The sequence below is a fragment of the Neofelis nebulosa genome, chromosome 8, assembly GCF_028018385.1.
Source record: "Neofelis nebulosa isolate mNeoNeb1 chromosome 8, mNeoNeb1.pri, whole genome shotgun sequence".
Classification (NCBI taxonomy): Eukaryota; Metazoa; Chordata; class Mammalia; order Carnivora; family Felidae; genus Neofelis; species Neofelis nebulosa.
In genome coordinates, this window is record NC_080789.1 from 92545360 (window position 1) to 92562534 (window position 17175).

The 17175-nt window shown below is 36.9% G+C and overlaps 1 long non-coding RNA gene across 1 annotated transcript in view; it reads right to left on the reverse strand.

Moving 5' to 3' along the window:
• LOC131519928 (uncharacterized) overlaps positions 1-17175 on the reverse strand; it is a 67583-nt gene that overhangs the window by 5132 nt on the left and 45276 nt on the right. Inside the window, exons 4-6 of the long non-coding RNA XR_009265880.1 lie at positions 8573-8759; positions 7802-7875; positions 2554-2609 (exon numbers count right to left, since the gene is read on the reverse strand). This is a non-coding gene — a long non-coding RNA (uncharacterized LOC131519928). The remainder of the gene's footprint in view (positions 1-2553; positions 2610-7801; positions 7876-8572; positions 8760-17175) is intronic.

The window sequence follows — 17175 nt, forward strand, 5'->3', positions numbered from 1 at the left end:
GGCCGACTTCGGCTCAGGTCATGATCTCGCGGTCCGTGAGTTCAAGCCCCGCGTCGGACTCTGTGCTGACAGCTCAGAGCCCGGAGCCTGCTTCAGATTCTGTGTCTCCCTCTCTCTGACCCTCCCCCGTTCATGCTCTGTCTCTCTCTGTCTCAAAAATAAATAAAACGTTTAAAAAAAAATTAAAGTAGGAAGAATAGTGTGATGCGAGAAATGTTACTTTGCATTTCTACCGCATTAAGTGTTTCATGATAACCACTATCGAGCATTCACTAGGTGCCAGGCTGCACGAGAAGTATTTTTACACAGATTCTTTTACATAATTCTCATGACCTATAAAGTAAATAGTATTTTTATACCCACTTTACAGATGAAACTTGTAAGTCACAGTCACATAGTCAGTAAGCCATGAAACTGGCATTTGAACACAGGACGATTCATTGAAATAACTTATCATCCCCTTAGCTTCGGTTGTCTCCAAAGCAACCCCACTTTATTTTCCTTGTTTTTTTTTCTATTACTTTATCACTTCTATTTTGCTTTACTGTTAGTTAATTTGTGTAACACTCACTTCATCCACTTATTGTGCATCTTCCTCTGCATCTTCTCTTAAACTTTCTCCACCATGCAAGTAAGTTAAATATATGATTTAAGAGTTGCTTGGAAAGCTTCTTGCTTTATACTATCTCCTTTAATGGCCTGCTATGGAACCTAGAAATTTACCTTTTAAGAACAGTTACCTGTTAAGAATAGTTTGTTAAAGTTCAGGTACGGCATCACCAGACATCTGTTAAAACACAAAAACCCCTCTGAGTGTTCATTCACTCACTTCATCACCCACTCCATAAACAAATTATTTGAAAAACAAACAAAAAAACCCAAGCCATTGCAATTTAATCGGAATTTAAATGTGAAATCATTTACCAAAGATGGAGTATAAAGAATGGGTTAAAAGTGAATAGGGTGGAGGCGATTAACAACAAAAACAGCACCCAGAGCATGAGATATTTCCCCAAAGAAAGTTACCCTGAATCCACTGCCATCCTAGGAAGTATTAGGCAGCCTCAAACAGTGAGGGAAAGTCACACTAAAGAGGAGATGCCTGGGCGGAACAGAGACCACTTAAGGTTGGGAGCAGAGCTCTCACAAGGAAGGTGGGAGTAGGTAAGAGAAACTGTTTAGTAGTTTTTCATTTTGTCCAGGCCTACTTAAGTTCTTGGCAGCCCATATCACCTTGTCCTGCATGAACTCTAACTCTCTAACTGACCATATGGCTCCTCGAGTTCTCTCACTTTCTCATTCTGTCAGGAGAAAATGTCCATGCTATGCTTTTTCACTCACAGTTTCATTGAATGATAATGATAGCTCAAGTGGACATTTAGTTTTTCATCCAAACCGCTGTAAGGGGACACTACAAGAAACCACGGCTATCCTAGGCAACCCAGACGTGTGTCTTCCTATTAAAAAATAACCTTTATTGAGAATACACTGTAGCAAGCCCTATACCAGATTCCTTACATGGACTGTCTCAATTAATCTCCACATCAACCCTAGATATGAAGTGTCCTCTATCATCATCCTGAAACTACTGAGGAAACTGAAACATAGAAGGATTGTATAACATTGCCAATCCATTTAGCTTTTATTTCCATAATACAAGTGGGTAAAAAATGTGATATTCAGATCCATAAAGTATGCCTCTTCCATAGCCCATAGTCAATCCTCGTTGCTGTTTGAGATTGTTGAAACAAAGCCACTATAGAGACCTTCCCCATAAAGACAGACATGACCCAAGGCCATATTTGAAGTAAATTTCCACTGAGCTTTACATGTACTATCAAGGTCATGAGGGCAAAAGATGTAGTTGAGAAGCTGAGTTCCAGAATTGTTTGAGATATTCTAGCAAAAACCTGAAGCACATCCTGAATCAGATAAGATTCTCTACCTTGATCTGACCCTTGATCTGACATTTCCTTCCCACCTCTTCATTCCTGACCTTGGTTGAATCAAAAAATAAAAGTTGGCCGTACGTACTATTGTTAAATTAACCTCAAGTAATAAAAATTAGACAGAAACGTTTTTGATCTCATTTTCTTTTTCCTTTACCATACTATGCCACATTAGAGAGCCCCATGCAACAGGTAATTCAGACACCCCAAACTCATGGGATGAGTAGGAAGTTTCTTAGATGTTGGTGTTCTCATCCCCATGCTTCTTTGGGTTTAAAATTTCCAAGAGGTGGGGAATCTTCTGGAGTTTACTATTCATAATTTGAGAGGGAAGTGAATGAAAGAGAAGTTAAGTGATTAATTCTGGAAAAACAAATAATGCCCTATTGTCATAAAGCTTTAATAGACTTTTGCAGTTTTAAGCGTTTTATAATTTGATAACAATATGTAAGCCAGAGTTGTCCCTAAAGCTCAGTAGTGCTCCAGGTATAAAATACTGTCCCAAATTACCTGGACCTGTTTGGATTTCTGTTAGAATTCCCAGCTTTCTCACTCTAGCTCAGCAGGATAGGTCATATAGCTTCCCTAACAAGCCACTACTTACGACTGAACATGGAGACTTCGAGATGTACTTAACCTTGATGGAGGGAAACCTTGTATCTAATAAAGAGGAATAAAAATCCCGAATTACTGCAAAGCACTGCAGCGGGCAAGCTGCAATTCCAGTCATATGAAACCTCTGTTTACAGTAAAATGATGATATGAATCACAATGACTCTCATATAAGGACTCAACTGCCTACCTAGTCATATTCCATATATTTATAATATATAATTTCATTTTCATACAAGCTTATTATACTTATTAAAGCAATACTTTTCCTTGTACAGCCAAGATTCATTGATAAAACAATGAAGTGAACTAACACCCTTCCTAAATAAAGTTTCACCAATAGCACCGTATGTTAATGGACCTATTTCATTGTTAATGTGACTGACTGCTTATTGATTCTTGCAGGAATCCAGCAAGGGCTTCAGAGTACAATTTAGTTTGGAGAGCTCTGGGTCCAACATCTATGCTCAATTACAACTTTCAGAAGAGGAGATCAATAAAATTTAAATTGCTTATGGTAATCACAACTTCAAATCATTGCGATCAGCATAAGCAATCTGCTGACCCCAGCCAAGCTCCTAAATTGAAACTTGTAATGAGTGGTCATTTAGTTTGGGTCCATTCATATTATTTTGGAGGCAGGTGATGAACAATTAAAGATCAGCCAGCACCTTCTCTGCACAACATTCCCATCTTTATTCCCAAAGTATTAATATGCAGTAACCCTCGGGTTCACGCTTTTGCACTGCTTTAATGGGTATTCTGTATGAATAAGCAATTATATTTTCTATTAAACAATTTCAGTGTAATTGAATTAGCAGTTATAATATTGCTAGGGCAAGCAAAAGCTTTCCTAGGGAAAAATTAAGTGATATTGGGTAGTGCAAATTAATTTATAGAACTGAAAAATGTAACCAATTAAATAGAATTGCCTTTGCTCCCCCCCCTCCTCCAAAATACAATTAAGCAGCACATTGTTTCAAAGAATATGTTTCAGAGCAATTTGTTTTCAATCATAATAGCTGTTTTTCATTCATTATGAAAAGCTGTCTATTATAATGAAAATTTCATAGGCAGTTTTCCTTGACAAAGCAGGTTGCAAGTTTAAACAAAGATAGCCTGCAGATTACTTCCTTGATAAGGAGTCACCTTAGAATTACATTTTAATAAATCATTGAAAATAAATCTTCTGCATTACAGCACGAAGGTTTAGAGAAAGAAAAAGCAAATAGAGAGAAACTAATCAATGAAAATCTCCTGCTGCCAATATAATAACAGATGGACAAATGCTAATATATAAACTGTATTACACTCACACACACAGCCAAAAAGAAAAATGTAAGATAAATATCACGGAAGTCAACTGTCACAAATGAGACTTGAGTAATAACCCCATCTTTACTATTCATCATCTACTGTGCCTCCTCCAAGCACTTTGCTGAATTATAAACTAGGGTATTTAGGGCACATTTTTTGCAACCTAATAAGATGGCCATCTTTAGATTACTACTACTAAGGTTCAAAGCATCTTACCAAGTTTTTCAAAACAAAGTAAAATGTAAACATATACATCTATGTAATGCATATCCATAATACATACAACATATGATATGTACATATATATTTGAAGGGAATTTAAAACTATAGCTGGGATCATTGTAAATACTTAATAAGTATACATTAGTTAAGAATTTTGTAGTAAAACTATTTAGTAATACCAATGTCATTTCTTTTATTCATGCTCAGCTCTGAAAAGACCGGCACAGAAGCCATAAGTCTCTCAACATGAATTCCATAAAAAGAATGGTTTAGATTCTTTAGAATTCTTTGGATTCTTTGGCTAGAACTTACAAGATTTTTATGCAGGGAATGACAAGTCAGGTCTTTAACTTGGGTGAAGTGAAGACTGACTGGAGGGCAGAGCGGACCAGAGGGAGGTAGGGCTTTAGTGACTCCTACATTAGTCCAGGTTAGAAGGTGGGCATTTGAATTAAGGAACAAGTGGAGAAGGAAATGAATGCCATCAGTTTTCGGAAGCTGAACTGACAGAATTTCACATTTGATTGGCTGTGGAGAGGGAGAGGACTTGAGAATAGCTTGAGGTTTCCATTTTGGAAAACGTGGAAGGCTAATAATGCTATTTATGAGTTAGAGAACGTAGATGAAGAAGTATGTAGGGGAGGTGATAAAGTTCATGTGTTAATTAAGAGTATTTCCAAAATACTGAGTTAGATTAATGTTCTTTCTGGGCCCTTTGCCTCTAGTGAGTCAGTGGTGATTGAAAATGGCATTTATTGCAGAAATAGCTACCGATGTTCCTTAGGTAAGTTTATCTTTGCATATTCCCATTTATTTTTTATTTAGTATGTAGGTTAGGCCCATTGTCTGAGAGGGTATGGCTTCTGCACCTGAATAGATTTTTTTTTTTTTTTTTTGCAGCTGACTGAAATAGCTATCTTTGGGTTAGTACCAAGGTTTAAAGGCATACTAATAATTTTCTCAAAAAAGATGGAAAATATAAGTATATTTTTAAATTCAGCCTCTGAATCTGATAAACATAGTGAATAGTGGTTTGAGGCTGCAACAAATTTTATCTAACATTCAGAAAATATTTGTCAAAAATTTATATTCATTTATTTTTAATTATTATTTTTTATTTCATTTTCTTTAGAGAGAGTGAGTGTAAGTAGGGGAGAGGGGTAGAGGGAAAGAGAGAGAGAAAGCGAGAGAGAGAATCTCAAGCAGACTCCATGGTCAGCATGGAGCCTGAAGCAGGGCTTGATCCCACAATGCTGGGGTAAAAAACTGAGCCAAAATCAAGAGTCGGAGGCTCAACCAACTGAGCCACCCAGGCACCCGTATATTCACTTAAAAGATGTAGAAATCAAAATTTCTAATTGGGGAAAATTAGTAATGCCAAGTGTTTCCACAGTTCGGAAACAAAAAAAAATTTAACAAATGGTAGTTATTTTTTATTTTATTTTGTTTTATTTTAATTTTTAAAGTTTTTAAGATTTATTTATTTTGAGAGAAGGAGAGAGAAAAGTGCACGCATGCAAATGGGGAAGGGGCAGAGAGAGAGGGAGAAAGAAAATCCCAAGCAGTCTCCACTCTGTCAGCACAGAGACCGATGTGGGGCTGGATCCCAAAACCCTGGTATCCAGAGTTGGATCAAGAGTTGGATGATCAATTGACTGAGGCACCCCAGTAGTTATTTTTTTTTTATTTTAAAAATATGAAGACATTCTGGAGCCTGGCACAATATTTGGCATATAACAGAAACTCAATAAATGTGAAATAAATCTGTTTATATTTGAAATGTAAATAGTGGCTTATATATTTTAAGTTGTCCATATCTTGAGGCAGTTGTTCATATATTTTAGCATCAAAGTATTTTGATGCTAAATAACTCAATTATTTAGCTATTTTCACATTGAATAATTTTGGCATTTTTTATTTATTAAATAATTATTAATTAACTATTTAAATATGTATTAATATTAATTAAATATTATTTATTTTAATAATTTAAGGCATTTTGCCATTTAATAGTTCAATATAACTTTCCATACGCTCATAAACACACTCCCAAATAATTCACCTATCATCTATTTTGTTTTAATAACTTACTGCTGAGGGGCTCCTGAGTGGCTCAGTTGGTTAAGCATCCGACTTCGGCTCAGGTCATGATCTCATGGCCCGTGAGTTTGAGCCCTGCTTGGGGCTCTGTGCTGACAGCTCAGAGCCTGGAGTCTGCCTTGGATTCTGGGTGTCCCTCTCTGCCCCTCCCCCGCTCATGTTGTGCGTTTCTCTTAAAAATAAATAAACAGTAAACAAAACTTATAAAAAAAATAAAATAACTTACTGATGAAATTTTTATGGTTATACAATATTAATAATATGGTTCATATTTCAATTTTTTGAGATAGATAATTGCAAAATATATAAATTTCCCAGGGCAATTCTTTCCATGGGTTTCATGACCATTAACTTAAACTTAACTTTCTTATATTGATTTCTGAAATTCAAGATCTGATGAAACACAGCAATATATGGCAGAGTATTTCCCTTTCTACACAAGGTTACCCTGTCTATCCATGCTTATGCATAGATTACTTTTACTTGATGAGGCTTCTTGGTTCGGATGTTTCCTCTCATTCTGTAGCATCATCTGCTTTATCCCCTGAAGACACCCCTGTACTATTCAGCATTTCCATGCACCCAATCCTTAATAAAACATAACTTAAAACTTCAGTGCACTTTATCCAACATTTATTAAATACCTGCCAAGTGCTATGATAGGTGAAAAAAAAGCTGAATTAAATTCCTTCATGTATCATTTCTTCTTCCTTGGTGATATCAGTGGTTAAGAGTGATTGCTCTGAATAATCCAGTGGGTCCTTTACTCTGTGACTTCTAAACCTCATTTTCCTCATTTTAAATGGAGATTGTAATAGTACCCGCATCATAAATTTGTTGTGGAGAAAAAAGCAATATTGATAAACTATTTGCAACCGTCCCTGAAACATAGTATGTGCTCAGTTAATGTTGGCTATTACTCTCCTTTGCATGGATCAATTTTCAAACCAGTAGAATAGATTATTATGGAATTATGTACATTTACTACACTTATATGTAATTATAATCCTCAAAATTCTATGGAAAATGTCTTCCTATAGGCATTTTCAAAATTTTAATTCCAATATATTTATATATACTTACTAATCATTTCTTGCACACCAGACAGTGGTGATGCAAATATCAAAGTAAGATTTGTTTCCAGTATGGGATTAGGTTCAATAAACTGTTTTCATTCACATCTTTCCTAATGTAAGATATCTGGCTGCAGTCTTTCCTGGTTCTCTTCAAATCTCCCAGGTCTTTGTCTATTCAAATTTATTGAACATTTTTCACATTAACTACAAATTTCATCAATGATTCAATTTTGACACCTTGAACTTCTCCTTTTCACACTCTTAGCTAAGGAGTGCTTTTACTTATATGGTGGCCATGTCTTCCAGCAGGAAAATTATGTCTAAAATGATTCATCTTTGATCTCTTCTTCCTGTATACTTTTACAGGCTGTTTTGTGATACCAAAAATCAAATATATGGGACAGCACAGTGATAGTTGACCTTTTTGATTTCTACTTACACAACTTATTATCCACGTGACTTTGGTCAACTTATTTGACATCTTTCTGTTTTGCTCATCTTTCTAATGAGAATAATTGCACTCACCTTTTGAAGTCTTAAGATACATTGAGATAGTGAAGTAGAGTGCTTTCTGCAATGCCTTTGATACCTAAGTGTCCCTGGAAAGAGAATTCGAGATTAAATTGTTGTTATTTAACTATTTAGTCCATAATTTTCTACATAAAATGTGTGAGACGTATACACTCTCACCTTTAAAATCTTATTTAACAATTTAATTTTCCTATCAGGAAAAAAAATCAGTTTTTAGGAGTAGTACCTGGGGAGTGCAGATGGTTGGACAACAGATTCTTGATTTCGGCTCAGGTCATAATCTCACAGTTTGTGAGTTTGAGCCCAACATCAGGCTCACACTGCAACATGGAGCCTGCTTGGGATTCTCTCTCTGTCTCTCTCTGCCTCTCCCCTGGTCTTTTGTGCACACGCACTCTCTCTCCCTCTCTCAAACTAAATAAAATATTAAAAAAGAAAAGAAAAGAAAAAATCAGTTTCTAAATGAAATAATTTATCCCAGTACACTCTTCGTAAGTTGCAGCCTAGGCAGTGGGAAACCACATTGTGTTTATATATTGGAATTTGAATTTCAGTCCCAGTTCTGCCACTGACTGTGTTCAGTAGGTAAGCCAGTTAATTTCTCTGGGCTGAGGTATTCTCATATGGAAGACAGATGGATTTCTGAAGTTTCTTACAACTCTATTCTGATCCTAAATATTTCCCTCCTTTCAGAAGTTAAAGCTTATGTTATGAGGTGAATTGGGTCCCCTCAGAACCCATATTTGAAGTCTTGATTTCCAGTACCTCAGAATGCAACCTTATTTGGAGACAGGGTTATTGCAGATGTAATGGTAAGATGATGTCATATCACAGTGGAATAGGCCCCTGATCCAATATGATTGGTGTCCTCATAAAAGGGGAAAACTGGAGACAGAAATGCACACAGGGAAACTGTCATGTGAAGACGAAGGCAGAGATCGGGCCAATATTTCTACAAGTCAAGAAACATCAAAGATTGTCATCAAACTACCAGAAGCGAGGGGAGAGGCACAAAACAGATTCTTCCTCACAGGCCTCAGAGGAGACCAATCCTATGGATGCCTTGAACTTGGACTTAGAGCCTCCAAAACTGTGAGACAGCACATTTCTATTGTTTAAGCAATCATTTTGTGGTACTTTGTTATGACAGCCTTGGGAAACTAATAAATCTTATTCCGTAATTAACTAAAAAATGCTGAGTGTCAATTATGATATAAATATATATGCATATATGTGTATCTGCATGTCTGTATAAATAATATAAAATACACTATCGGAGGCTTTGTTTGATTTATTGTATCAAGTAGACTGTTGATTGAAATATTGAGCAATTAAACATTGAATTCAATTACTGAACATTAGAGTTTCAAATTGAGAAAGATATATTTTAAGGAAAAGCTTCAAAATTATAATGGCTTTTTATATCAGAAAGGTCCCTAAATATATTTCCTCCTCTTTGAAGTCTAAGAGGATGTTGCTATCTCTAAATTGCCTCTCTCAGTTTTTAACAACTCCCTAAATGGGTTTCCTGAGCAAGTAAGAAGAGTAGAAGCTTTCCCGGTCAGCAGTCAGCATTCTTGGTTCATATCACACTGGTTAGTGCTTCTGAGGTATTTTGATTTTCTTATGAGACTGCTTTTCCCATTTGCCCTGCATGTCTTTCTGTTGCCCTTTATGAGAATGTGAGCCCTGTGAACTTAAGGTTTGGAGCACTTTCATCCAATCTGAGAACTATCAATTTGACCATTGCCTAAATAATAACCTGCTATGTATCCTTTCATCCTAAAGAAAGACCATAATTGATAATTTGGGCACATTCTATCACAAAACCTTCTTCCACAAAGTAACGAGGGGACCACTTCTAATTCAAAAGATTTCAATATAGGCCAGGAAATTATAATGCCCTGTCATTCACTGAAACATAGTCATAGATGCTTTTGTTAGGGAAATATCTTAGGAATATTTTTAAAAGATTTTTTTAGTTTTTATAAGTTTATCATAATGATTAAGAAGATCAGCTCTGGGGGTGCCTGTGTGACTCAGTCGGTTAAGTGTCCGACTTTGGCTCAGGTCATGATCTCACAGTTCGTGAGTTCGAGCCGCGCGTCAGGCTGTGTGCTGACAGCTCAGAGCCTGGAGCCTGCTTCGGATTCTGTGTCTCCCTCTCTCTCTGCCCCTCCCCTGCTCATGCTCTGTCTCTCTCTGTCTCAAAAATAAATAAAAACATTAAAAAAAAAAAAAAAAAAAGGACATCAGCTCTGGAGTTAGACCTAGACTGGGTTCAAATCCCAATTTTACCACTTTAATAGCTTGTGGCCCTGGGATCATGATGTAACCTTCATAAACACATCTCATTCCTACGACTAATACCAACCTTGAAAAGTTATTGTGAGGATTAATGAGATAGTACTTAACACAGCACTTAGAGCATAGTACTGACTACCAAAGGCTCAATAAAGGTTCTCTGTTGGGTTCTTCTTAGCAGTGACAGTAACATCAACAGCATTGCCAGGTTTCAGTCATTATGAACAATGGAAAATTTCAGTGGGGCAGACTGAGTGCCTCCTAGGTGATTACAGGCAACTAAATAGGTTCATTTGTATTGGCCACTTCTTATAGATACAATCTAACTTTGGCCTCTGAATATTAGGACGTAAATCTGAAAGCGTTCAGTCCTATGTGACATGGGTTATCTACATAAACATAGGGTTCTCTGTGAGAAAGACTGATGTAGGACACGGAGATATAATAGAAAATAAGGACATAGACTGCAAATGATTGCTTTTAATTGAGTATGTCATCGGAAGGCAAAGTAAAAACTTTGAAACTCTCTACAAGTCTCGGGATTTTATACACTGCCCACGTTTAGTTCCTCTGTCAGACCTGCCATTTTATGTGTAATATAATACTGCTTAAGGTTATCAATCTTTAAAAAAGTATACCATTGCTTTATAGCCACTCCTGCTTTGCAATACAAATGACATAATTACTTGTTCTGGCTGGAGGGGGTCCAGTTCCTCTAGTTCATTTTTTAAATGCAAATCTTATTAAGTATTTTATCCTAAAATGGCTAATGCAAAAAGGGCAGTCCTAGACTAAGATGGACAACATGCCTAAAAAATAAATACTAGGCAAGTAATGAAACCTGAATTAAATCAGCGTAGTGGAAACCAAATTGATTACTTATTGAAATATGTTAACATGGTGTAATGGGTAACTGCCAAAGTCAGATATACAATAATATTACATGAATCATTGTCAGATAATCACAAAGGTTTATAAGAGCAATAAGAAATTTTAAAATCTTTTCTGCCGAAATCTAGAGGCTCATAAAAAAAATTACAGATAGTGATCTGTATATTATGTAGTTCAGTTAAAAAGATCCTTTTGTTTTTTACAGGTTCTCTTTTTGGTTTTCTTCAAAATTCATAGGCTTGTTGTCAAATAGAATAATGGGCGGTTTTTCTATAAAATCTTGCAAGAAACTTTTAAGAATGCTAAATGCATTGTCTCTGCTCAATTCATTTTAAGATTTCAGCTATGCAACAAAGTCTTTTTGAAAATTCTTTTTTATTTTGAAATGTGGAATACACATGAAAAGTATATATTGTATATTTTTGTGTGTACAGTTTAAAGAATTAAAAAAAAAGAAACACCCCATGTACACACCACTGTCCTAATCTAAAAAAATATAGTTTCTGTCCTTGGAGCTACCTGGAACAATGCTTTTTAAGAGATTGCTTTCATTGAAGCTATTCTGAAAATAATTGAATTAAATTGTTTGGCTGCTTTAAATGTATCCATTGGTGTCTAGAATGTATCCATTAGTACTTATAGGCTTTTTTTTTAACCCAATTGTTTAAATGTCCAGTTTCACACAAACGATTTGCAATGTAATTTAAAAAATTGAAATGTAATGCTTCATACATTTGTTCAGTGTTTAACAATTAGAGAGCATTTCACAGCTATTGTTACTCTCCAAGTTGTTAACTTAAAAGATATAATACCTGAATAGCTCTTATTCATTTCACAACGTTTAAATAGCAGTAGGGAAAAGCTGGAGCAGAAAATCCATCCAAACTCAGATAATTGTACTACCTTTAAATTTTAAATTTGATCCTTTACGCCTCAGTTTCCCCTAAGATACATTTGAAAAACACACTGCCTGCCAGGATTGACAAGGTATTTGAGTATTTTGTTTGCCTGATCAAAGAGAGCTCAACAAAGAAGGGAAAGCCCATTGACTCCTGCTGGGAAGAAAGTGACTTCATTAGCACATCATAGGGGTGCCCCTTTGAAAGTGTGTTAAACTGTGTTAACAGTTTGGTTTAGAGGTGGGAGTGTGACTGGTTTAAACTTGTCTCATTAATATACTAGTGTGATTCTGAGTTGGATTTTGCAAGCCTGTTACAGTATTGCCCCATTGCTCTCCCTAGAATTCCTTACAATTTCTACTTCTCCGCGGCTGACTGTTATCAAGGCTCTGTTCTTGAGTGATTTCTAGCCCTAGGACTCTTCCTTTGTTTCAGTCATCAAGAACTGTTAGCAGCTCATTTTCCCAAAGAAGGGCCATTTCGATGTATTCTGTTGTTTCAGCAGCCCTTTGTCTTCCCCTGGAAGAAGAAATGAACCCCCGTGCTTTCCAGAGAGGCTGGCACTCAGAGAAGCATATTGCTTTATGTGATGAGAGATGTAGGAGGAGGCCCAAGTGACTGGACACACACACCCTAAGGGTTATCCGTGCAACCAATAATTAAGTTCTTAGAGGCTGATTACTTTCTGTTGCTTAGATGCAAAGCAAACAGAAGTGTCGTACACAGGATAAAAGCCAAAGAGCTGAGTATGTGTAAACCTCTTTTGGAAGATTTATTACATGTCACAATGTGGCTATAACTTATTCTCATCTGTCCCTCTTGGCACTTACCAACAGTGATGAAAATGGAGAGTCTTTACTCAGGGAACTCTTGACTGCATTACTATTAAATTATTTGCATATTGGTAGCACAGAGGAATCCTGGGATGGCATTTTTCCAAGTTTCATTACCCTAACCCTCACCACTCAATAAGAGTTCCCACAATCCCAATGAGGTGGAGAGAAAGCAGTGGAGCTATTTGCCTTCTGAGTATTTTCACCGTTAACTAATGAAGAATTGCAGGTAAATGACACTAACTGAAAGAATGGAAGGATGAAGGGATAGATGGATGGATAGAAGGCCCCAACAGTTTATTAACAAAGCAAAGTGGTTCATTGGAGGGGGGTTGGGGGGGCATTTAAATGAATGAGCACAATTGTATTGCAAAGCCACAGAGCCCCCTATTGGTAATACAATATAGTTTATCTTGGTTACTGCCGTTCTGTTTTGATGAACAGTTACATCATGGAGTATTTGTTATGTCACAGACAGACAGATGACCATGAATCAATCTTTCTCCATCCAATCGCGGGCCTTTTGCTAACTACAAAGTGTCCACCTGCATATGCACTACAGTATACTCACCTCAACAACTAGACTTACAAAAAGTTCAGCACAGACCCCATAGCATCATGATTTTCTCCATCTTACTAGGTTTAAAATTACCAGTATTTTTATGAGTTATTTTTAACATTGTTAGCTTGACTTTTAAAGACCTAACCTTCCCCTACCTCACTTACAAATGAGATCTAATTTAAAGTGAATTTCTGCCTTTCAGACCAATTAGGGTAATGTTTCCTGCTTTCCTCTTTCATTTAGAATCTTCCACCTTGTTCTTCTATCAACACATTAATGCATTTCATTAGCAGAATGAAGATAGTTTGGGATAAGATTGGAGAGAACTAAAGGTCTTCTAAAATCCTTAGTAGCTTCCCCAAACAACCCCAAGTTAAATAATCACTTAATTATTTAAATGACAAGAGAATTAGCAAATGTGTGTTTGAAAACATCAACTCAATATTATTTGCATTGATCTATACCACAGACTTTAAATTTTGAGTGTATTTACTAGGGAAATGCAGCCTCCAGACAAGTGCCCTGAATCTGCTCTGAACTACATTGTTGCTCTGAATCTCCATCAACATGAAAATTCTGGAGCCATTGTTTTTGTTTTTTTCTACCCTGACATGTCTCTTTATTTCCTCATGTGCATTACAGCAGCAAAGTCTTAATCCTGCTCATGCTTAGCTGAGGGCAGAATTAACCCTATTCCCTACATCTATTCCATTTCATCATGCTTTGATCCAATTAGTCTTTAACTCAAAACTTACTCTTTTAGAAATTCTTCCTCATCGAACCCTAATCCTTGATTTACCCACAAATTCATACGATCTCTTCCTTGTTAATTATACAAATTCTAGAATATTACAGCAAATATTTGTTAATTAACTGAAGCACAACAGAATGCCTAGATAAAATATTTATGTTTCTGTCACTTTTTCAGTCTTTTCTGAATTTTCATAATCTTGTACCCTATAAATACTGTTGTTCCCTAATTTGTTGTTTTAAAATTTTTCCTTTCTTTGGTCTTGTATAACCTTCCTTGAAAACATCAACCACTCTTATAGCCTCTTTTAACTATTGCCGATATACAGATAATTCCCAATGCCTCCTCAATATTTTCATCAGGATATACCAGAATTCCCTTCAACTCATCAGCATTTATTAAGAGACTCCTGGTTCAGGCCATGATAGAGTACCTAGTTTTGTAATTAAATTCCCACCATAAACAACTAAAAAACTTAGAAAAATATATATGAGGGAACTGTTTTTAGGCATTTGATAGCAATTGAGACAAGGCTACAACCCATGAAAAAAGTCAGGCTCATGGGTGAGCACCATTACCACCTGTCAGAACCTTGGACATCTCCTGAGTTGACCTTATTCTGAGACTGCTTACAGGATGTCTGGCTGAGAGCAGGGGCTGGGAAAGACTATAGAGTGCTTGACAGAGTCAGTTCTGTTATGCCAAGATTAGGGCTCTTGCTGGGAAAGCCTGAAGCCCTGACATATGATGATCATCTGAATGTATGTACCCAAACATTTGGGCTCCCCAAATCCTCTAAATACTTAGATCTTATACAGGTGGCCTTTTCTGCATGTGGGGAAACACTGTAGAGTCCTCTCTCCCACAGGGAAACAGGGTCAGCTTCAGGATTTTCCCCACTATCTTCTTTTCTGCACATCAGGCCAAACTTTGATTTAAGTCATAGCAAAAGCAAGTCAAAGATCTACTGGGCTTGATTAGTGAGGAAAGGGACTATACTTAAAAAAAGAAAGAACAAAAGAAAAGAAAGGAAAAAGATATTCAATAATTAGCCAGCATTGATGGCGAAAAGCCTGTGCAGAGTACTCACAACTGAATTTTGAAGGTTCTTGATCAAGAGGACAGGACATAACACTAAAAAAAGGAGAGTTTATTAATTCTCCCAGGGTATGATTTTAACACTTGGCAAGGACTCCAGAGAATGATGCAAATTTGTTGCTTTATAGTGGCTTTCAGAAGTTTAGAGAAAGTGATGGCCCATGATAATTGAAGTTGCAATGCTTGAACTGCCATGCGAGACAATGGGGAAAGGGATAAAAAACCTCAGGGAGGTGGGCAGGCTAGAATGGCTATATTATGTGAGACCAGAAGACCCACCAGAGGATTATGTTCCACAGAAACATAATTATGTTCCAGATTATGTTCCAGAGAAAATGTCATTCAGCAAGGCCATCAGGAATCCACTGGTGTGAGGGATACCAGAATCAATAATAAGTTCAGTGGTGGCTCTGTTCCTCAGGCCAAGTTAGATTCTAGGAAATGCTGTCACAGAACTTAGTTTGTAAATGATAAGGTTTTATAAAACACATGAGCTTCTGGGAGTGGAAGACAGATTCTGCAAAGATTCTGGGACCTGCCACTTCAGCAAATTTCTAGTGCTCAATCATAAGGGCTATCCCAGGACAATCGCACCAACGTAAAGGCTATTTACTGTATCTTTCATCACCCACCACAAAGAACCACAATACCCAATGGGCCTCTTTGGGTTCTGGAAGCAGCACACATTCCACATCTAAGAATACTCTGGCCCATGTAGTGAACTGATAGACTTGAATGGGGTCTGGAATGGAAAAGGACTCTACAGCAAGTCCAGGCCGCAGTAAATAAAACCGGCAGTTTGGGACTTAAAATCCAGCAGACTTTATGATTTTGGAGGTTTCAGCAGTGTAAAATATGCAGTATGGATTTTATGACAAATTCCAGTGGGAAAATCACAATTCAAGCCGCTAGAGAAGTCATGCCATCTGCAGCAAAAATACAAAACAAAACAAAACTATGTTCCTTTAAAAAAGCAGCTTCTGGTATGGTACAAGATTCTTAGTTTATCAGTTTGTTTAAAATTTCCTATGAGCTCAATTATATTGGACCCACCAAGTCATGTAATCAAGTGGTCCCAGCAACAATCCATCACAAATTGAAACTGTATGTACTAAGCAAAACCAGAAGGCATAAGTAAGCTATGTGAACAGCTTACTCAGAACCACATGTCACTCACCATGGTTGTTTCACCACGGTTCCTTCAGTTTATTCATACCTATGGCCATGTGAAAGATTCTACCTAATCAGCTGAAGGAGGGAAACAAAGCCCAGTGGATGGGTTGACTAGGTTAATGGAAGGATTGGCTCAGTATGTGGTATAAGCTGAAAATGATATGCCTGCTCTATAGTTATTCTTAGAGGTGGCCTTGAAAGATATTGGTGAGGCAAAATTTTCCCAATAGGTGGAACTTTTAATGCTGTTTATGTCTATGCATGCTTTGGTAAAAGAAAAGTGTTCTGAGTGGAAAATGGCTTAGCTAGCTTGCCAAGGAACTTATAGAAATAAATTGAAAGATCAATAACAAGAGAGTCTGGAGAAAAGGTTTCTGAAGGATATATAAAAATAGGTATAAGGTGAATATTTTTATAATAAAAACTAATGCTCACAGAAAACACCAACTATGGGGGCGCCTGGGTGGCGCAGTCGGTTAAGCGTCCGACTTCAGCCAGGTCACGATCTCGCGGTCCGTGAGTTTGAGCCCCGCGTCAGGCTCTGGGCTGATGGCTCGGAGCCTGGAGCCTGTTTCCGATTCTGTGTCTCCCTCTCTCTCTGCCCCTCCCCCGTTCATGCTCTGTCTCTCTCTGTCCCAAAAATAAATAAAAAATGTTGAAAAAAAAAAATTTAATAAAAAAAAAAAAAAAAAAAAAAAAAGAAAACACCAACTATGGAACAGGCACTGAAAAACCGAGCAGACAAGATAATTCAGAAAGTTGTCTTAAGTCAGCCTTTGTCATTAGCCACTTAGAACTAGCTAAAAAGGCACCCGGAAGGATTGACCACAGTGGCAAAGACTTAGGTTATGTATGGG